Below are 23815 nucleotides of genomic sequence, written 5' to 3'. Positions count from 1 at the left end.
GGGAGAAAGAGAGATAGACCAAGTAATTACAGGCTAGTCAATCTAATTTCGGTGGTGGGCAAATTACTGAAATCGATTCTGGAGGGACAGCATAAATCGTCATTTAGAAAGGCAAGGGTTAATCAAGGACAGTCAGCATGGATTTGATAAGGGAAGGTCATGTCTGACTAACTTGACTGAATTTTTTGAGCAGGTAACAAGGAGGGTCGATGAGGGTAACATATTTGATGTAGTGTACATGGATTTTAGCAAGGCTTTTGACAAGGTCCCACATGGCAGACTGGTCAAAAAAGAAAAAGCCCTTGGGATCCAAGGGAAAGTGGCAAGTTGGATCCAAAATTGGCTCAGTGGCAGGAAGCACAGGGTAATGGTTGAGGGGTGTTTTTCCAACTGGAAGGCTGTTTCCGGTGTAGGTCCCTTGCTTTTTGTGGTATATATTAATGATATGGACTTGAATATGGGAGGCTTGAACAAGAAGTTTGTAGATGATACAAAAATTGGCCGTGTGGTTGATAGTGAGAAGGAAAGCTGTAGACTGCAGGAAGATATCAATGGACTGGTCAGGTGGGCAGAAAAATGGCAAATGGAATTCAATCCAGAGAAGTGTGAGGTAATGCATTTGGGGAGGGCAAACAAGGCAAGGGAGTACACAATAAACGGGAGGATACTGAGAGGTGCAGAGGAACAAAGTGACCTTGGAGTGCATGTCATAAGAACATAAGAACATAAGAAATAGGAGCAGGAGTAGGCCAATCGGCCCCTCGAGCCTGCTCCGCCATTCAATAAGATCATGGCTGATCTGATCCTAACCTCAAATCTAAATTCATGTCCAATTTCCTGCCCACTCCCCGTAACCCCTAATTCCCTTTACTTCTAGGAAACTGTCTATTTCTGTTTTAAATTTAGTTAATGATGTAGCTTCCACAGCTTCCTGGGACAGCAAATTCCACAGACCTACTACCCTCTGAGTGAAGAAGTTTCTCCTCATCTCAGTTTTGAAGGAGCAGCCCCTTATTCTAAGATTATGCCCCCTCGTTCTAGTTTCACCCATCCTTGGGAACATCCTTACCACATCCACCCGATCAAGCCCCTTCACAATCTTATATGTTTCAATAAGATCGCCTCTCATTCTTCTGAACTCCAATGAGTAGAGTCCCAATCTACTCAACCTCTCCTCATATGTTCGCCCCCTCATCCCCGGGATTAACCGAGTGAACCTCCTTTGTACTGCCTCGAGAGCAAGTATGTCTTTTCTTAAGTATGGAGACCAACACTGTATGCAGTATTCGAGGTGCGGTCTCACCAATACCTTATATAACTGCAGCAATACCTCCCTGTTTTTATATTCTATCCCCCTCGCAATAAAAGCCAACATTCCGTGGGCCTTCTTGATCACCTGCTGCACCTGCATACTAACTTTTTGATCTTCTTGCACTAGGACCCCCAGATCCCTTTGTACTGCAGTACTTTCCAGTTTCTCACCATTAAGATAATAACATGCTCTCCGATTTTTCCTGCCAAAGTGCATAGCCTCACATTTTCCAATATTGTATTGCATCTGCCAAATCTCCGCCCACTCACCCAGCCTGTCTATATCCCCTTGTAGGTTTTTTATGTCCTCCTCACTCTCTACTTTCCGTCCTATCTTTGTATCATCTCCAAACTTTGATATGTTACACTCGGTCCCCTCCTCCAAATCGTTAATATAGATTGTAAAGAGTTGGGGACCCAGCACCGACCCCTGCGGAACACCACTGGCTACTGGTTGCCAGTCCGAGAATGAACCATTTATCCCAACCCTCTGCTTCCTGTTAGATAACCAATCCTCCATCCATGCCAGAATATTACCCCCAATCCAGTGATTCTTTATCTTGAGCAATAATCTTTTATGTGGCACCTTGTCGAATGCCTTCTGGAGATCTAAATACACAATGTCCACTGGTTCCCCTTTATCCACCCTGTACGTTATGTCCTCAAAGAACTCAAGCAAATTTGTCAGACATGACTTCCCCTTTGTAAAGCCATGCTGACTTTGTCCTATTAAATTATGTTTATCCAAATGTTCTGCTACTGTCTCCTTAATAATAGACTCCAAAATTTTACCCACCACAGATGTTAGGCTAACTGGTCTATAATTTCCAGCCTTCTGCCTACCATTTTTAAATAAGGGTGTTACATTAGCAGTTTTCCAATCTGCCGGGACCTTTGCCGAGTCCAGAGAATTTTGGAAAATTATTACCAAAGCATCCACAATCCCTACTGTCACTTCCCTCAAGACCCTAGGATGTAAGCCATCAGGTCCAGGGGATTTATTCGCCTTGAGTCCCATTAATTTACTGAGTACCAATTCCTTAGTGATTTTAATCATATTTAGCTCCTCCCCCCCCCCAGAGCCCCCTGTTTGTCCAGTGTTGGGATATTCTTAGTGTCCTCTACTGTAAAGACTGAAACAAAATATTTGTTCAGCATTTTTGCCATCTCCATGTTTCCCACCATTAATTTCCCGGTCTCATCCTCTAAGGGACCTACGTTTGCCTTAGCCACCCTTTTTCTTTTTATATAACTGTAGAAACTCTTGCTATCTGTATTTATATTTTTTGCTAATTTATTTTCATAATCTATCTTCCCTTTCTTAATCAATCCTTTAGTTACTTTTTGCTGTCTTTTGAAGACTTCCCAATCTTCTATCCTCCCACTAAGTTTGGCTACCTTATATGTCCTTGTTTTTAGTCGGATACTATCCTTAATTTCTTTACTTAGCCACGGATGGCTGTCATTTCTTTTACACCCTTTTTTCCTCAGTGGAATATATATTTTTTGAAAGTTGTAAAATAACTCCTTAAATGAACACCACTGCTCATGTACCGTCTTACCCTTTAACCTATTTTCCCAGTCCACTTTAATCAATTCCGCTCTCATACCATCATAGTCTCCTTTATTCAAGCTGAGTACGCTTGTTTGAGAACCAACCTTCTCACCCTCTAATTGGATATGGAATGTAACCATGTTATGGTCACTCATTCCAAGGGGATCCTTAACTAGGACATTATTAATTAATCCTGGCTCATTACACAGGACCAGGTCCAAGGTTGCTTGCCCCCTTGTAGGATCAGTTACATACTGCTCAAGAAATCCATCCCTAATACACTCAATAAACTCTTCCTCAAGGCTGCCCTGCCCAATTTGATTTGTCCAGTTAATATGATAGTTAAAATCCCCCATAATTATAGCTGTTCCCTTATTACATGCCCCGACTATTTCCTGATTAATACTTCTTCCAGCAGAGTTGCAACTATTAGGAGGCCTATATACTACGCCCACGAGTGTTTATTCCCCTTATTATTCCTTATCTCTACCCAAACTGTTTCATTATCCTGATCCTTTGTCCCAATATCATTTCTCTGTATTACAGTGATTCCTTCCTTTATTAACATAGCCACCCCACCTCCCCTTCCTTCCTGCCTGTCCTTCCTGATTGTTAAATACCCTGGCATATTTAATTCCCAGTCGTTGTCACCCTGCAGCCATGTTTCTGTAATGGCCACAAGATCATACCCATACGTAGTTATTTGTGCCGTTAACTCGTCCATTTTGTTACGAATGCTACGTGCATTCAGATAAAGAACTTTCAAATATGTTTTGTGACACTTAGTTCCTGCTTTTTCCTTTTTTAACACTTTACCTTTTACTCCATACCTTCTGTCCCTTCCTGACACGCTTTCCTCTGTCTCCCTGCTCAGGTTCCCAACCCCCTGCCACAGCTTTGATGCTGGGTTAATCGCCTTACGCCTTCTAGTTTTTATTTTATCTGTCGTGCCTAAAGAACACTTTCTTTCCGCTGCTCTACGCTTTTCCCTCTCACTTGTTCTTGAACAACTGTTTGTACTATTTGTATTGTAGATTTCCCCTGGGTCTTCCCCTCTCTTGCTGCTCTCAATTTTATTCCCTTCTGACTCCCCGCTCAGGTTCCCAACCCCATGTCCACAGATCCCTGAAGGTAGCAGGACAGGTAGATAAGGAGGTTAAAAAGGCATTCGGGATACTTTCCTTTATTAGCCGAGGGATAGAATGTAAGAGCAGGAAGGTTATGCTAGAACTGTATAAAACATTGGTTCGGCCACAGCTTGAGTACAGCGTACAGCTCTGGTCACCACATTACAGGAAAGATGTGATTGCACTAGAGAGAGTACAGAGGAGATTTAGGAGGATGTTGCCAGGGCTGGAGAATTTTAGCTATGAGAAAAGATTGGATAGGCTGGGGTTGTTTTCTTTGGAACAAAGGAGGCTGAGGGGAGATTTAATTGAGGTGCATAAAATTATGATGGGACTAGATAGAGTGGATGGGGAGGACCTATTTCCCTTAGCAGAGGGGTCAGTGAACAGAGGGCATAGATTTAAAGTAATTGGTAGAAGGATTCGACGGAGCTGAGGAGAAATTTTTTCACCCAGGGAGTGGTGGAGGTCTGAAACTCACTGTCTGAAAAGGTGGTAGAGGCAGAAACCCGCAACTCACTTAAAAAGTACCTGGATTTTTTTTTATTATTCGTTCATGGGATGTGGGCGTCGCTGGCAAGGCCAGCATTTATTGCCCATCCCTAATTGCCCTTGAGAAGGTGGTGGTGAGCTGCCTTCTTCAACCACTGCAGTCCATGTGCACATGACGTGCCGTAACCTACAGGGCTACGGACCAAGTGCTGGAAAGTGGGATTAAGCGGGATAGCTCTTTTTGGGCAGGCATGGACATGATGGGCCGAATGGCCTCCTTCTGTGCCGTAACTTTCTATGATTCACAGGAGCGTTATCAGACAGAATTTGAAACCGAGCCACGTAAGGAGGTATTAGGACAGGTGACCAAATGCTTGGTCAATGAGGTAGGTTTTAAGCAGCGTCTTAAAGGAGGAGAGGTAGGGAGCGAATTCCAGAGCTTAGGGCCTAGGCAGCTGAAAGCACGGCCGCCAACGATGCAGCAATTAAAATCGGGGATGCGCACAAGGCAAGAATTGGAGGAGCGCAGAGATCTCGGAGGGTTATAGGGCTGCAGGAGGTTACAGAGATAGGGAGGGGCAAGGCCATGGAGGGATTTGCAAACAAGGGTGAGAAATCAAGGCGTTCCCAGACCGGGAGCCAATGAAGGTCAGAGAGCACAGTAACGGGAGGATGGGAATTGGTGCGAGTTAGGATATAGGCAGCAGAGTTTTCCTCTCTTTCCCCCAATCCTCCCTCCCCCCCAACAACGGTCTTCTGACAGACCCACCTCCAGGTTCAATGATCCACGGGGAGGGCATCATTCACACCACCTAGACAAGGCATCCTGACTGATTTAGAACAGTAATATTGTATGGAAGACAATACCTATCTCCCAGAAACCAGACATCCTGTAGCCGTAACCATTTTAGAACCTCCCTGGATTTAGCTATGAACTCATATAAAGCACAAAATATTAATAAACAACTGATTCAGCGACAATGTCATAGAATTTGTCAGTCTCTGTGCCAGTCAACTTCGTTCTTCCTTGATAAGAAAGCACAATAGTGGGATTAAGTTTTGAATTGCTCCAGCAAAGAGCCAGCACAGACACAATGGACTGTATGGCCTCCTAAAGTTCTAGAGTCCTATAGTTCCTTGAAGTAACTGACTGGAGGACTGCTCCCAGGTTTCTGCATATGGCATTGGCAGAGACATTATGAACTTGAACCTTCAACCTACTATTTAGAACAAATTTCTTCTCTTTTGTTGTAGATATGAATTTTGTCATTTTCTTCCCAGCCCTCTCTTGGTCCAGCTAGTCCACAGATCCCCTATAGCTGAGCACACAGTGGCTGACCTGCTCCCATACCTCCACCAATACAGCTCTTCAACCAGCAGCATCAAATAATGTGACAGAGATCCACTGATGGGCTCTCATTCATTTCTCCTCCTTCCTACAGCTTCCACTCAGGACCTCCCCACAGCAGTATGGCTGAGATTGGGATAGGAGACTGAACCTGCCACACCATGGCACTGTGAATTAGTGCTCCAGCTCTGAATAGAAGAATTTTACTTGAGTTATAAATGCACTTTTATTAAGCACATAATGCACAATATTGTACGTTTACATCCAGTCTGTTTCTCTCAATTATAATACAAGATGAGAACAAGGGACAGGTTTAAAGTAGAACATTTATGCACTTCATTTATATGGCAGGATAATTTCAACTGCAGAATTGAGTAGTATAAATGGTGGTTCATCAGTAAATTGCAACTTCTCTTGTGAATTCATTTTTTCCCTCACTAAAGGATCTTCGCACAGAGTTTCTGCATCTTTCTTCCTGTTACAAAGTACAGGAAATAGAAATGTCAATGCTTAAATTAAGTCTGATGAGCAAATTGCCTTTTTGAGCACAGTAGAGGTTTGGCTGTTGCAGCAATCTGAAATCCAAGACGGATGTCCAGTTTCCGCCTAACAGTTCAGTTCAAGTTTTCTCAGAGGAGCCATAAGTCATCCAAGGTCCTAGTCTGTTGGGTTTGTACTACATTAAAGTTTTAAAGACTGTTCATATCGTATGAACTTACGTAAAACTGGGCAAGAAAAGACAATCAGGCCTATCCCGTCCAGTTAACAGTGCTATCTCATACACCATCCATCCCACTCCCTAGCAATGCGGTCTCGTGCTAAAGGCAAAAAAAGCCCGTTCAACAAAAACTCTGGGAAATATGAATCACTATTGTACTGTAGCTAGATCAGATTATCTCATTATGCAACTAGTCTTTCTAACTGCTGGTTCTGTGAAGTAAGCAAAATTCAGATCCTCTCAGATAAAGCTGAATAAGCAAGTCTTATTAAATTAGGGAAATTGAGGTTTTATATAACTCAGTTTCCCCCTTCTGTTAAACTGACGATTGCAATTATTGATCACTTAGTGGTCTGTGGGAAAGAAAATGCAAGTTGAAAAGAGGCTGAGGAGAGTTGATATTTGATTGTAGATATCCAGTTTCACACTCTAGTCTGGTTTGGGTTACAAAATTAATCCCATGTATTTAAGAAAATATGTTGAGAAAAAATGTTAATTATTTACAGAAGAGAACTGAAATCAAACTCTGAACTCCCAGACTTTACTTAATATTATAAAGAATAATGTTTCCGTCAGCAGATGGGCTCTTAAAGCAGTTCTATCTTCATGAAAAGAATGTTTGACTGGAGTTGTCCCCTATTCAGTTTTTTTTAAACCGGTGGGGTCAATCCAGCATTTTAAAACTTGTTAGTCATCTTTCTACAACAGGCATGATAGCCTTTGATTTATTACTGTTTAAAAACTAAAATCCAGTGGCTGGAGTCATACCTAGCACAAAGGTAGTGGTTGTTGGAGGCCAATCATCTCAGCCCCTGAGCATTGCTGCAGGAGTTCCTCAGGGCAGTGCCCTCGGCCCAACCATCTTCAGCTGCTTCATCAATGACCTTCCCTCCATCATAAGGTCAGAAATGGGGATGTTCGCTGATGATTGCACAGTGTTCAGTTCCATTCGCAACCCCTCAGATAATGAAGCAGTCCGAGCCCGCATGCAGCAAGACCTGGACAACATCCAGGCTTGGGCTCATAAGTGGCAAGTAATATCCGCACCAGACAAGTGCCAGGCAATGACCATCTCCAACAGGAGAGAATCTAACCACCTCCCCTTGACATTCAACAGCATTACCATCACCGAATCCCCCACCATCAACATCCTGGGAGTCACCATTAACCAGAAACTTAACTGGACCAGCCACATAAATACTGTGGCTACAAGAGCAGGTCAGATGCTGGATATTCTGCGGTGAGTGACTCACCTCCTGACTCCCCAAAGCCTTTCCACCATCTACAAGGCACAAGTCAGGAGTGTGATGGAATACTCTCCACTTGCCTGGATGGGTGCAGCTCCAACAACACACAAGCTCAACACCATCCAGGACAAAGCAGCCCACTTGATTGGCACCCCATCCACAACCCTAAACATTCACTCCCTTCACCATCGGTGCACAGTGGCTGCAGTGTGTACCATCCACAGGATGCACTGCAGCAACTTGCCAAGGCTTCTTCGACAGCTCCTCCCAAACCCACGACCTCTACCACCTAGAAGGACAAGGGCAGCAGGCACATGGGAACAACACCACCTGCACGTTCCCCTCCAAGTCACACACCATCCCGACTTGGAAATATATCACCGTTCCTTCATCATCGCTGGGTCAAAATCCTGGAACTTCCTTCCTAACAGCACTGTGGGAGAACCTTCACCACACGGACTGCAGCGGTTCAAGAAGGCGGCTCCCCACCACCTTCTCAAGGGCAATTAGGGATGGGCAATAAACGCTGGCCTCGCCAGCGACGCCCACATCCCATGAACGAATAAAAAAAAAGATAAAATTGCATGCAATAGGATTTTTTTTCAATGTTCTTATCTGCAATGAGGAGAAAGTATTAGCCTACATTTTCCAGTACACAGTTATTTAGTCCTGAATAGAGTGTCTAGAGGAAAATCAAGCAGGGAGGATCACATGCCTGTTCAGGAGACCATCCATTTTAACAAAATGAAAATTGGGCAGTTTGCCTCAGGAGCATGTGATCCTCCCTGCCCAAATTTCTTCTCTGCGCTCCTCCCAGGCAATGCTTAATGCCCATACAGCAAAAACAAAAATCTATCCTGTAGCATGCTGGTTGCAAGGAATTTTCTATGGTCAACAATTAGCATAACTGTTCATAGCTTCATGTGCTGCTTTGACCTTGTAGAGAGAAATAGCCGAATTGAGGGGAAATTATGTTTAAGGTGAAATGTAAAAAAGAGAGGCAGACAATTAATGGGAAGTGACAGAATAGGAAGGCAAGAATTCTGACAGCCTTTGGGATGGTTCAAAAGACACTGCAACCGTTAAGAAGCTTTTGCGAAGGCTGAAGGGCAAAGGGAAAAGAAGTGACAGGCAAAAATGAAGTGGAAGGAAACCCAATGTGGAGGCACTGAAGAGACTCTGCAGGCAAATAACAACGCATCCCAGCATTCAGTTTGGATGGTCGATAAAGTGGAGATGGTGCCACGAGGTGATTGCAAGAACCCAATGGGTCAGCACTGCAGCGCACCTGGAAGGAATCAAAAAGCAGATTTAAGATCATAGCTGACTGCTCCCATCACTAGCTGTGCCTGTCCTATGCTGCATGATAGCTGCAGGTGTCCTTGCAGCAGATGGTACAGTGCTGCATCTCACTCTGGGGTGACCTGAAGTCTGTGAAGCCAGTCCCCCATCAGGGCCGGCAGGTACCGTTGGTTGCATTTTGACGGGGTAGGACTAATCAGGCTATGCTGAATGTTGATGACCATGGTACGCTTCCTTTTATGCAGTGCTACTGTGACATAACTGTGACAATGAGAATGGACCCAAAGAACCATCCAGCATTAAGGATTATCAGACCCTTACATATCACATTCTTAACACCAGGTCACAGCCTCTCTTGGGAAATTGGAGCCTCCACTCATCCTCTGACAAAGTGAGGTATGTGCACCTCCGTCTGTAGGTGCACATGTGAGGGCACTGATAGGTGGGCACAGCACTCCTCTGGTGCAGTCTGACCTGTCTGCTATCCTCTCTGACTTCCTATTCTTTCCTCAAACAGCAGAGATACAAGGGAATTTCCCTTGGGAAACCCATTTTGGCACTATTGGAGCTGCTGGAAGGCAAAAGCAGCAACACAACAATTGCAAAAATGGCTCCCAAAAACCTAAGTAATAGCAGAAAAATAAAAAAACACAGTGCGGAAAAAGCTTGAAAACGTTTCATTGAATCTTCTTAGTAGTCTCTAAATGAACCTAATCCTAAAATAGATCCTGTTGTGTCTGTTTTAGAAACATGTCTGACCGGCAATTTCAAAAACCCAGATGGGTCGGGCTGGTCAAAAAGTAGCCAGCTGACAGCACAAGGTAAGTTTGACAAACCTTTTTTGGGTTTGGGAAGAGAGAAAAGCCAGGACTCTCATTTTCATTGCATTATTTGCTTGTGTTGTCGTCAATGAGTTTGATGCAAAGTATATCATTGTTACTGTGTTTTTAAATAAATCTTTGTTTTGTGGTTCCATGGTTTGTTACAGTTAAGGAAAAATAGCAATTAGCTTCTGTTTTACACTGACATGCAAATTCTCTGGATGAGTTGAGGTCATCTGGTATGATCGATAAAAATCTTGACGCCTAACGTTAAGTGATAATAAAAATTCTTCCCATTTAACAATTCATCTTTTAAATACACTTATCCAAAAAATTATCTCCAGGAAACATAGTTTCCTTCAAACCCAATAGATGATCCAGATGCAAACCAGTTTCCAAAGGTAATCTTATAATTGGTATCGCTCCTTCCTCTACATCTGTATATTTAAGAAATTACAGGCTGATCTCTCCTGGCGTTGCTTAAGGGGAGTCAAGAACTCCAAGGTTAAGCAGGGTTAGAGGGTGTGTGGATAATCAGACAGGGAGACAGGGGGGGATAATGGAGGAAAAGGGATTGGGAAAAGGGAGGGGAAAGCAGAAAAGCAGAAGAGAAGGAGGAGGGGAAGAGATGAGGGAGAACAAAAGACAGATGGAGGAAAGCCAAAAACAAGCTCAGGGGATATGCTCCCCTTTCCCCTACCAGTTGTGGTTACAGTAAGATCACCTGCGATTTGCCAGACCAAGATTTGTCACTCAGCAGCGATAGTGGTATGCCACCTCTCATCCCCCAGGCAATGATTTTTACATAATAGGATGCAGTTCAAGGGTCGTCATTTTTTTTCTGCCGGAGTGATACCTTTAACACAGTGTTGGGGGGAAGGGGGGGGGGGGGGAGAATGAGGTGGGGGGGGGGGGGGGCCTGTTATGTTTCTCTCCCTCTGGCGGTGTAAGCAAACTCTCAAATGGGAGGGGGGAGCTGGAGCATGAACAGAAAAGATATTCTTCGACATTTTGATACTCCTGCGTGGTTTTACTACAAAGAAGACAGGGAGTTAAGCCACAATCAATCCACTTTGATTGGCTATTGCAGTTCACAGGTAGTAGCAGGACAGCTTTAGACAGCGGGTCATGAGTAAACCAAGACAGGGATGATGTAACAGAGTCCTGATATTAAATTGGATTCATTACTAAAACAGCAAAATTGCACTTATGTAAATTCCTGTTAACACTTCCAAATGCCAAGAAATGCAAAACAATAACTAAAGGTTTGTGAGTCAACAGACACATTGGCCCCGATATTTACGGGGAAGTGGGGAGGGAGTGGGGAAGCTTGTTTGCGGAGGTGGGGGGGGACCCAGAGACCATGGGAACGCGGAGGTCCTGCTGAATTTAACAGCTGGACCTCTTATCATTTTTAAAATTCTGTTTCCCACCCAGCAGCCAACCAGTTTGACCAGGCTGGCTGGCGGGAAAGTCAGCAGCAGAAGGCCGCAGCCGGGGAACATTGGGGACGATCTCCGGCAATCGGAGGGGAGGGAAAGATCGCGAGTTGAGGACAGGGGTTGCACCGGCAATCGGGAGGGAGGGAAAGATCATGGGTTGCAGCGGGGGCGGTGTTGACAGATCGTGGCAGCGAGGAGAGGCAGTGAGATCAGCAGAAGGTTTGCTTGAGGAGCCAGGGAAGCACTCCTGCTCCTCCTGGCTTACAAGCAGTGCTCTAAAAAGGCACTTATCATCTGCAGCCAGCTGTTCCCATCTCCATTTAGCTGTCAGGTTTCCTGAGCCCTGGGAATCCCGGCCGGTAACCAATAAATTTAAATCAAGCTCCAAACTGCACGGTGGGAGTCAGATTTAAATATTATAATGAAGTGTCCCGTCTCTCCAAGACGGCATGCGTGTACGTAGTGGGATGGGGTCGCATTTCACGATTTTAAATTTTTAACCCCACCCCCGCCTGCAACCTTCTCCCGCCCATCATGGGGGAGGGTGGTTTAATATCGACCCCACTGATGCAGGGTCACCAGGTCGCCACTGTATGGAAACGAATGCAGATGCAAATCACCACCTATATATCTAGCTATTTACAAAACTCGTAACGTAATGTTACTTTTTACATTGAAAAGCCCCATCACAGCACCGCCTACAGGCTTCTGCATCACAATTTTTCATTCATAGTAAGAAATATCTACATATGGGTTTTAATCATTTGCAGTAAAACCATAAAGGTAAAAAGGTTTTGATGAAATCAGTAAGTGTGTTATTGTTCTTTTCAGTTCAGTAGCAATTAATTTCTTTCAATATGCTTTACAACTTAGGTGCAAAGTGATAAATACAAGGCATCAAATTTATTACCTTTGCTCCCTGTGATTTATGTAAATCTATTTGTTCACAAGGACAGGTTTATTTTATTTCAGCTCCCCAGTAACCTTATCCTCTATTGCTCAACCAAATAGATTTTCAGACTCCAAAGACATCAAATATTCATTCCTTTGTGAAAAAAGTGTTATAATATGTTGCTTGTCTTACACAACAGTATCTTGAGGGTTTAAATATTACATGGCGTCAGACCCTCCTCACTTTCTGTCTTCCAATCTCATTGGTGATCACAATGGTGCTCGTTCCAGCTTTGAAGCTCGTCACTTGAATATTTTGAGACAATGGAAGCATTCAGAGACTATTTCAGTGGCAATAGAACAAGCCCTTAGATGGCTGTATGCAGCAAGTGCCAAACACAGCCTCCAGAGTGTGGTGGCACACAGATCATTTGCTTGCGCAGTGGGGGGAGAGGGAATCATTCAGAGTCCTGGGAGAAAAATAAATATTTACCAATGGCTAAAGCTCGCCACTTCCTCTTAATTTTCTTTTACCCCGCCAATCCCTTTAGGTCACGAATCAGACTAGGGTAGAATTCCATAGGTAATTGCAGCAAATGATACTATGTCCAAGTGACTAGTCATCATGCATGAGCACGGATCACAAGCGTCAGGACATTATTCAGTTATTGCACCGTTATAGTGGAGCATGGTGCTGCCCTCACACAGTGTTCACACATATACACCTCCAGTAGGGCTCATTATATTGTGATCAGGGTCAAGAATCCTGGTCAATTTTTCTCTTTCCCTAGCATAAGGACAGTAATTCTCCCCCCCATCACCTCTCCAATAGTATTTCTGTTAAAGAGCTGGTAGCAGTCTGATCTGAAAAAAGCTTTATGCTGTGCATGCCATTTTATACGTTACTGTGGCCAAAGCAAATACAGTAATGCAAATTAAATACATTTAATGTTGGGAACAGCAACTCTGCTGTATCTGACTGCACTCTCTAAAGTGCTCCAAACTCACTATTAATCAGTAAAGTCTTCATAGAAAGGTCATTTGCCAGACTGGGTTAGTCAAATTTCCACCTCTCAGATTGTTGGAGCCCATTTATGGCCCAAATCATCACACTTTTAAAACAAACGCAGCATTTGTCTGCTGAAAAGTTGATAATAATTGCTCTACTTTTCTTATCACTGCAGCATTAAAATCCCAGTGCATTCCATGGGACATCCTGGGTTGAAAAGTAAACCCCAGATTCACAGCTGAACTCCTCACTACTCCCTAATATGAGGAACATTTTCAACCAAAATGTTAATACCACAACTATTTGAAAGAACATGCCATTTGGAAGCACTGAAATCAGGGAAGCAGCAAGGATGAGACAATGCAGCACTGCAGGAGGTATCCAAAAAAAAGTATTGCCCATCCCTAGTTGCCCTTGAGTGGTCATCTTTCTTCTTGAACTGCTGCAGTCCATGTGGTGAAGGTGCTCCCACAGGACTGTTAGGCAGGAAGTTGCAGGATTTTGACCCAGCGACAATGAAGGAACAGCGATATATGTCCAAGTCGGGATGTTGTGCAACTTGGAGGGGAAGTTTGAGGTGATGGTGCCCAGGGATGACTCAACGGAAGTCAAGAGATTGTAATTTCTGGGTTCATCTGCTGCTTGGGTCAGTTCCTTTTTATTGTCTGCCAGTGTGTCTGAAAGCAGAGAAGTGGTCTTGCAATGTTATAAATTTAAGGAGCACATATAGTGACAGATATCTTTCCAACCTGCAGCCCATCCTGTGTCCCAGTAACTGATCATGTATCGCAGCCAGATTTGTTCTGTGAATTCTCAAAAGTTCAATGTGAATTTTCAGATGCAAGTTGCAGCCTGTATATACGCAATGCTACTATATATAGCGATACATGCTAATCATTCAAAGAGTTTCACGGTTGTATGAAAGCTGTAAAAGAGTGACAACTTCTGAGGGCACACTTTGTAGTATGCATAATATGGGAAAGAAACTTGCTGTAGGAATCTGCTGAGCCAACAATACATGTGGATGATGAAGGTAGACCTTTCCTCAGGTCTACCTTCATCATCCACATTTTCAGTCAGGTCCTCTGGGTGTTTCAGAACATAATCAACCAGCCAGGTGTTTTAGTTAACTCTTTTTTGGAGAGGATGCTCTTGGACGCCAACCATAGTAAACCTCCTTACGTCGAGGGCACCATCTACAATATGAGCCCATGATACTTTCAGGTGCATTCCATTGGCTAGAAGTTGTACGAACCTTTAACCCCCTTCTCTTTACTTGATATAAAATGGGAGTTTAATTCAGAGCAATTATTGGCTTAAATTTCTACAGTTTACACCCTGCAAAGAATAAAGGCAGATACTGTTGTTGAACCTTCCAGTAAATAACAAGCTTCACTTTTCTGCTGCAATAATTTTCCAGCTTCAGGCATGCACGCTCCCACAGGCAACCCTCTTGTGGGCAGCAGCTTGAAATGAATATTTAATTACGTCCAAACCAAGAAGTTCAGGGAAGAATAGCAGTAAAACAGATGTCCCACTGCGCACCGATCTCACCAAAAACTCACTCATTTCAGAAATGTTACCTTTCTGTGTCAATTACTTGAAGCACAGGGGAGGTACCGGAGGACTGGAAGACTGCAAACGTAGTACCATTGTTTAAAAAGGGTACGAGGGAAAGGCCAAATAATTATAGGCCAGTCAGTCTTACCTCGGTGGTGGGCAAACTATTAGAATCAATACTGAGAGATAGGATAAACTGTCATTTGGAAAGGCATGGTTTAATCAGGGATAATCAGCATGGATTTGTTCAGGGAAGGTCATGCCTTACAAATCTGATTGAATTCTTTGAGGAAGTGACAAGGAGGATTGATGAGGGTAGTGCAGTGGATGTTGTCTACATGGATTTTAGTAAGGCATTTGACAAGGTCCCACATGGCAGACTGGTCAGAAAGGTAAAAGCCCATGGGATACAGGGAAATGAGGTGAATTAGATCCAAAATTGGCTCAGTAACAGAAAACAAAGGGTAAAAGTTGATGGATGTCTTTGCGAATGGAAATCCGTTTCCAGTGGTGTGCCACAGGGCTCAATGTTGGGTCCCTTGCTGTTTGTGGTATATATTAATTTGGACTTGAATGTAGGGGGCACGATTGGCAAATTTACAGACGACACAAAAATTGGCCGTGTAGTTGATAGTGAAGAGTATAGCTGTAGACTCCAAGAAGATATCAATGGGTTGGTGGAGTGGGCGGAAAAGTGGCAAATGGAGTTCAACCCGGAGAAGTGTGAGGTAATGCACTTAGGGAGGGCAAACAGTAAAAGGGAATATGCAGTAAACAGGAATATATTGAGAGGGGTAGATGAAGTGAGAGACCTTGGAATGTATGTGCACTCAAGGTGGCAGTACAGGTAGATAAGGTTGTGAAGAAGGCATATGGAATGCTCTCCGTTATTAGCCGAGGTATAGAATACAAGAGCAGGGATGTAATGATGGAACTGTATAAAACACTAGTAAGGTCACAGTTGGAGTATTGTGCGCAGTTCTGGTCACTACATTACAGGAAGGACATAATTGCTCTGGAGAGAGTGCAGAGAAGTTTTACAAGAATGTTGCCAGGGCTTGAAAATTGCAGCTACGAGGAGAGATTGGATAGGCTGGGGTTGTTTTCCTTGGAGCAGAGGAGGCTGCGGGGTGACTTGATTGAGGTGCACAAAATTATGAGGGGCCTAGATAGAACAGACAGGAAGTACCTGTTTCCCCTAGCAGAGAGTTCAAGAACTAGAGGACATAGATTTAAGCTGATTGGCGGAAGGATTAGAGTGGACATGAGGAAAAACTTTTTTACCCAGAGGGTGTATGGAATTCGTTGTGCGAATTGGTGGTAGAGGCAGGGACCCTCAACTCTTTTTAAAAGTACCTGGACCTGCACCTAAAGTGCTGTAAGCTGCAGGGCTATGGACCGGGTGCTGAAGGTGGGATTAGAATGGGCACCTGGTTGTTCTTCGAGCTGGCGTGGACACGATGGGCCGAATGGCCCCCTCTGTACTGTATTTTTTCTATGGTTCTATGATTCTATGGACTGAAATTATGTCCATGACATTAGTAAAATAGTTTAGAAGAAAAGTAATCTGAAGGCAAAGGATATTTAGGATTTCAAATTTATAGTTTTAATGAAAATTGCATTACTGGTCTTAATTTAAAAAGATGCCGTGTTAGTATCTGGATCAGAGATTGAAATTGAAGTATTCAATTATCATATTTTATTGCTTATAATATTTCTTAATTCATTTAGTAAAGTTGGTGCATTTCCTTACTTATCAAGGTAAGAGATGTCAGTGCTTTGTAATGTAACACTCTAAGAGTATCACCATCCAGCATACCTGGGTTACAGTACAGGATGTGTTAGATGCAAAGTAAAGTCTTTCCAAATTAATACCTAATTACATGCGCTTTTGCATTTTGGGTGCATATCCACTTGGAACAAAGTTGAGAATCCCAAACTCACTTCACCACACACAATTACAGCTGTCAGAAAGTTGAAACTTTCATCCCAGTGGTACAACTTGAATCCAGGTCACAGATGGAAAAACAGTATTTTAATTACTGCACCATCAAGATAGGTTTTTTAAATACAAAATTTACAACAACTTGCATTTATATAGCGCGTTTAACATAGTAAAATGTCCTGAGGCACTTCACAGGAGCGTTCTCAGACAAAATTTGACACCGAGCCACATAAAGAGAAAATAGGACAGGTGACGAAAAGCTTAGTCGAGAGGTAGGTTTTAAGGAGCGACTTAGGAGGAGAGAGAGGCAGAGAGATTTAGGGAGCGTATTCCAGACATTAGGGTCTAGGCAGCTGAAGGCACAACCGCAAATTGTGGAGTGGTGAAAATCGTGTATGCGCAAGAGGCGAGAATTGGAGGAGCGCTGAAATCTCGAAGGGTTGTGGGGTTGGAGGAGGTTACAGAGATAGGAAGGGGCGAGGCCATGGAGGGATTTGAAAACAGGAATGAGAATTTTTAAATCGAGGTGTTGCCAGACCGGGAACCAATGTAGGTCAACGAGCACAGGGGTGATGGGTGAATGGGACTTGGTGCGAGTTAGGATATGGGCAGCAGAGTTTTGGATGAGCTCAAGTTTTTGGAGAGTGCAAGGTGGGAGGCCAGGAGAACATTGGAATAGTCGAGTCTAGAGGTAACAAAAGCATGGATGAGGGTATCAGCAACAGATGCTGAGGTAGCGGAAACGGGCGATGTTCTGGAGGTGGAAGTAGGTGGTCTTGGTGATGGAGAGGTTTTTTTAATTCGTTCATCGAATGTGGGCATCGCTGGTAACGGTGCGGGAGCGGGAATTGTCCATTCCTAATTGCCCTTGAGAAGGTGGTGGTGAGCCGCGTTCTTGAACCGCTGCAGTCCATGTGATGAAGATTCTCCCACAGTGCTGTTAGGTAGGGAGTTCCAGGATTTTGACCTAGCGACGATGAAGGAATAGCGATATATTTCCAAGTCCGGATGGTGTGTGACTTGGAAGGGAGCGTGCAGGTGGTGTTGTTCCCATCTGCTTGTTGCTCTTGACTTTCTAGGTAGTAGGGGTCACGGGTTTGGGAGGTGCTGTCGAAGAAGCCTTGGCGAGTTGCTGCAGTGCATCCTGTGGATGGTACACACTGCAGCCAAGGTGCGCTGGTGGTGAAGGGAGTGAATGTTTAGGATGGTGGATGGGGTGCTAATCAAGCGGGCAGCTTTGTCCCGGATGATGTTGAGCTTCTTGAGTGTTGTCGGAGCTGCACTCATCCAGGCAAGTGGAGAGTATTCCATCACACTCCTGACTTGTGCCTTGTAGATGGTGGAAAGGCTTTGGGGAATCAGGAGGTGAGTCACTCGCCGCAGAATACCCAGCCAGGGAGAGGATGGAGTCGGTGGCTAGGGAACAGAGTTTGTGGCGGGGACCGAAGACAATGGCATCGGTCTTCCCAATATTTAGTTGGAGGAAATTTCTGCTCATCCAGTACTGGATGTCAGACAAGCAGTGTGACAAATCAGTGATCGTGGAGGGGTCAAGGGAGGTGGTGGTGAGGTAGACCTGTGTGTTTTTACCCAACATGTGGAACCTTATGTGTTTTTGGATGACGTCGTTGAGGGGCAGCATGTAGATGAGAAATAGGAGGGGGCCAAGGATAGATCCTTGGGGGACTCCAGAGGTAACGGTGCGGGAGCGGGAAGAAGTAATTGCAGGAGATTCTCTGGCTACAAATGGACACATAAGAATGGAACCAGGCGAGGGCAGTCCCACCAAGCTGGACAACAGAGGCGATGCGCTGCAGGAGGATGGTGTGGTCAACCATGTCAAAGGCTGCACTCAGGTCAAGAAGGATGAGGAGGGATAGTTTACCACAGTCAGATAGGATGTCATTTGTGACTTTAATAAGGGCCGTTTCAGTGCTGTGGCAGGAGCATAAGCCTAATTGAAGGGGTTCAAACATGATCTTGCAGGACTGATGGGCACAGATTTGGGAGGCGACATCGCTAAGTATATATTTTTAATATTGTACAAACTTCAAGTTTGTGTTTTGCTCCAAAATTCTTTTAAAAATACTTATCTATCAGCATAAAAACTGATTGCAGGATCACAATGTTTAAGAATCTGTGCAACTATTTTAAAAATTACCGATGGGCAATCATTTGGAGCAGAGTGAAGAGCATGGGATAAAATGCAGTAACAGTGAAGGCCGGCCATGCAGGGCTCATCGCCTCTTGGTAAATCAGATTAGCATCAATAGTGACCTGAAGTGCCTCAGATCAGGGAATCTTAGGTTTCTTGGTGCATTGCTGCTGTGAATAGGAAAGACATCAATACAGGACTACATAATTCAGGGAGTAAGTGCATCACCTGGTATGATAGTCAGATAGGGAAGAATCCAACATTAATCCCCGTTCTGAGTTGTCTAATCTCAGTAGGGGAATTGGTGTCAGTGCCCCTGACCTAGAGGAATAGAGGATAGGAAATCAACCAGGGTTCCTGATAGTTATTTTGCTATCCCTGCCACAAAGTATTTATGTACAGCTGTTGGCTGAAATGTCACCATGGTTCAATACCTTGACAACAATGAATCGTTTTATAGTAACTCCTGCTTTGAACTATTTATGACATTGGCAGACACTTGGCTGCAATGTCACCTGAGTTGAATATGTTGCCAACACACTCAGTCTCATCTTACGTATCAAGAATGGACATTTTGGCGAGGGATCATGAGCTCCTGATTCCGGTATAACTGTACCCCACCATGAGACAAAACCATCAGAAGAAAGGAGAGGAGAAAACTGAGGACAAATGCATAGTGTACAGGTCTTGGAGCAATGACAGAGCCATACTTTCATGCAGACCTGCAGGAAGCACCAAGATGTGGCACCTAGTATTCGTATTTGGCAGAGCCTGCAGCTGTAGTTGAACCATTCGGCTCCTTGCATAGTCAGCATTTGTACAATCCATTGCATGCCAGCATCATAAAATGTGCCTGTGACAAATTTGAGCTGTATTTTAATGTGATGCTCCTCATAGGAAACATAAGTGAAATAAAACAGATGCTGTATTTTTATTAAATTAAATTCAAACCACAAAACATACCAGAGAACACACCTGCTGTAATTACACCATTGTGTTATTTACATTCTCAAATGATCACATTTAAAATTATCCCCTTTTCTTCCCCCCAATTACAAGTCTTGAAGTTGAAATACAAATGATTCACACTAAGAAATAGATTTGCATATCACATTCATTGAAACGTGGCTATCTTAAAGAAAATTAAATAACATTCTAAATGTCCTACAATAATTAAATTCTACATTCTGGTGGAATCCTCTGAATATTTATCTCCAGATTATCCACAATAAAGCTGTTGGAGAAAAAAGAAATGAACTGCTGTACCCATACATACATGCGCTGTTTGGACGATGGTATGCCCCTGGGTATCGTCTGCCCATAGTGACCAGTCAGCACATTACAGCATCTTATAAGCACTGCTCAAGGGAATTTCAGGCCTGAAAAACAAAAATAAATTTAAGATTTACCACAAATCATTAGGCTTCCTCCAATAAAACATTAATGATTTCTGCAACACAAGAGACAAATAAAGCCACACACAATTAGTTATGTCATATCGAGCAGTTACTGAATTATGATCTAAAATGTTCTATACATCTTTACAATAAGTAGCTGGCAAAAATTACAAGAGTTTCTGAAACAGTAAGTAGTTTGATATTAGACTACACATTCAATTGAAAATTTTTCTCTCAGACATCAGTTGAATCTAGAGCCAATGTTACTTTCATAAGAACATAAGAAACAGGAGGAGTAGGCCATACGGCCCCTCGAGCCTGCTCCGCCATTCAATAAGATCATGGCTGATCTTCGACCTCAACTCCACTTTCCCACCTTTCATCCTCAAAGCTACTGGACATAAACGCGAGTATAAGGTAATACCACTGCAATCGAGAACAAGAGGCACCAGGTAATGAAGAACTATACATCACTGGTTTCAGTTAAATATTCTGTGGACAAACAAGAATACATTGTTCACGTATAAGAATGTCCTAAAGACCGGTGATTAAGAACATATTATGACAGTTTCCTTTGTGTCCTAATGGGCATGTCTGGTGAAATACTGAGCGTTGCATACAAGGAAAATCTTAGATTCAATCCCTGGTCTCTGTTCAGTTAGTTAAACTCAACCTGGGCAGCAGTTGGGGCACTACAAAACTGCCTTTCAATTGGAAAGGTATACAGTTGCATAGCGAGGATACATTGTTCACGTACAAGAGTGCCGACAAATTATTATAGTCTACTCCTGAAAATTCAAGGTCACGTTTTGCTCTAAAAAATTTGAATTATCCAATAATTTAAATAATCAACAGAAATAACATAAAATGGGAATTTAGTGCTAAAAACTGATAGTTTGAAATGACTTTGAATTTAGAGGAGAAGATTTTACTACAAGGACTTTGCCCACATTCTATACAATTTCACTTTATACTTTAAAAATAAACAATTCCAAATTTGTACATTTGAAGTATTTTAGATATTAAAAACATTTCTGGAAATAATTTTAATGGCTGAGAGGGTAAATATTGAAAGATTGGTGAATCAGTAACAAGGGGCAATAGAAGAACAAAAGTGTAAGTTAGAAAATATCTTTTCACACAGAGGGTTATGAGAACATAGAATGCTTTATCATAAGTGTCAACAGAAGCGGAGACTATAACATCCATTAAATGGCAATTGGATAAGTACTTGAAGAGAAAGAATATAAAAAGAGAGTAGTTACCTCTAATTATGGAGCTAGCACCACCACTGACACGATGGGTAAATGTGTTGCGATTGCTTTGATTCTATAAGTAAACCCAGACACTGTGCAATACAAATTCATTACAGTATTCTATCTCCAGGTGCTCCTTCTAGTTTCCATTCATTAACTCTTTGCTGCAAATTCTATTGTATGTAACAGGCACGAACATCTCATTAAATTCTGCACTGTGCTGGCACTGCCTAAATTTCATTTGTCATCCTTAACAGGGCATCTTAGAAGTGCCATTAATTAACAGTTTCCAAGCAGTTTTTTTCCCCTCTCAGTGCAGTTAATCACCGTACAGCATGTCATTCCACAACCTGTAAGTGGGATATTTAATTACTAGCAAACACACCACAGCACAAATCATTGGGCACAAGACACTAGCTTCAGTAATTTACAGTTGCATAAATAAAAAAAAACTGGGAGTGGAAAGACAATGGGCCAGATTTTCCTGTGAAAATAACGGCAAGGCTAATAGGGCTCACCATTATTTCTGTGCAAATGGCAGAGCAACTTCCGGCGACCGCACACGCGCAGTTAAGTACGGAAATCCGGAAGTTGCTGTACCAGTGGCGATCCTCCTCCATATGCTACACGAGAATGGCATCTCTCGGGATGGTTCACCATTCAAATGAATGGAACAGCGTAAAGTTCCTGCAATGACCTGATGGATACGAACTAAATTCGCCAAAAAAAGGTACGTCAAGCCATTTTAAGATGTGGAGATGCCGGTGATGGACTGGGGTTGACAATTGTAAACAATTTTACAACACCAAGTTATAGTCCAGCAATTTTATTTTAAATTCACAAGCTTTCGGAGACTTCCTCCTTCCTAAGTCTAAGCACCCTGATAACAGTGTGATAAGTCTTAATGACTGCCAAATAACCTCTCTGGCACTGAAAATTAACTTTACAAGTATGGAGTTTCATTTCTTCAGATTTTAATTGATGGTGGACATTTAAATTGTTTTTTTACTTTTTCTTTGTCTCTTTCAGCTCTGTCTCTTAATATTTCTTACCTTCTCTATATTTTGGTTTCTGTACCTAATTTGACATTGAATTCACCATTCTGACTTACATTTTCTGGTTCAGTCTCTGCATGGTTTATTAACATGCTTCAATCTGATTGGTTAAGGGGATAAACAGTTGTTTGTCCTGTTCACACATGTCCCAAATGCTCTGTAGAGGGCACGCGTTGGATTGAGCGCCCGATGTGCAAAGGCCCATGAAAAGTCTGTGGGTAAGTGCAAGTCTAATGCTCACAGGAAAATCTGGCCCATTATTTCTGCAATAGGCTTCACTTCTAGACCAGGAGACAATGAGATATCAGCTGCAATTTCACTGCCTCCACCACCTCCGTGACTTTCCAGTATTAGCTACTTGGATGCAACATGCTGTCAGAAAAGCTGCAAGTCTCCAAAGAAGTGCATTAGGCCATGTATTTGACAACCTTTAGCTTTACACTAATAACAGTCAGAGGCATCTGTTGAACAAAAGCCTATTTTCTCAGATGCAATGCTCTAAGGTATTACCAGCTGTTACAGTCTCATTAATGAAGCAGCAATTTTCAAACATTGTAGGATCCCAAACAGGACAGGAAATTAGTTTATAGGTTTGTATTGCAACAGATGTTCCTCAGGGCAGTGTCCTAGGCCCAACCATCTTCATCTGCTTCATCAATGACTTTCCCTCCATCATAAGGTCAGAAATGGGGATGTTCGCTGATGATTGCACAGTGTTCAGTTCCATTTGCAACCCCCCAAATAATGAAGCAGTCCGAGCCCACATGCAGCAAGACCTGGACAACATCCAGGCTTGGGCTCATAAGTGGCAAGTAACATTCGCGCCAGACAAGTGCCAGGCAATGACCATCTCCAACAAGAGAGAGTCTAACCACCTCCCCTTGACATTCAACGGCATTACCATCGCCGAATCCCCCACCATCAACAACCTGGGGGTCACCATTGATCAGAAACTTAACTGGACCAGCCATATAAATACTGTGGATACAAGAGCAGGTCAGAGGCTGGGTATTCTGTGGCGAGTGACTCACCTCCTGACTCCACAAAGCCTTTCCACTATCTACAAGGCACAAGTCAGGAGTGTGATGGAATACTCTCCACTTGCCTGGATGAGTGCAGCTCCAACAACACTCAAGAAGCTCGACACCATCCAGGACAAAGCAGCCCACTTGATTGGCACCCCA

At 43.2% G+C, this 23815-nt stretch overlaps 1 protein-coding gene across 3 annotated transcripts in view; it reads right to left on the bottom strand.

Moving 5' to 3' along the window:
* Positions 1-23815, bottom strand: part of LOC137324256 (amyloid beta precursor protein binding family B member 2-like) — a 275413-nt gene that overhangs the window by 166578 nt on the left and 85020 nt on the right. For all 3 annotated transcript variants that reach the window (XM_067988401.1, XM_067988415.1, XM_067988408.1), the window contains exon 2: positions 20200-20302. The gene's annotated coding sequence lies outside the window, so the exon portion shown is untranslated. The remainder of the gene's footprint in view (positions 1-20199; positions 20303-23815) is intronic.

This window comes from Heptranchias perlo, chromosome 1 (genome assembly GCF_035084215.1).
Source record: "Heptranchias perlo isolate sHepPer1 chromosome 1, sHepPer1.hap1, whole genome shotgun sequence".
Classification (NCBI taxonomy): domain Eukaryota; kingdom Metazoa; phylum Chordata; class Chondrichthyes; order Hexanchiformes; family Hexanchidae; genus Heptranchias; species Heptranchias perlo.
Note: the sequence above shows the minus strand (reverse complement) of the source record. Positions and strands in the feature narration are given on the sequence as shown.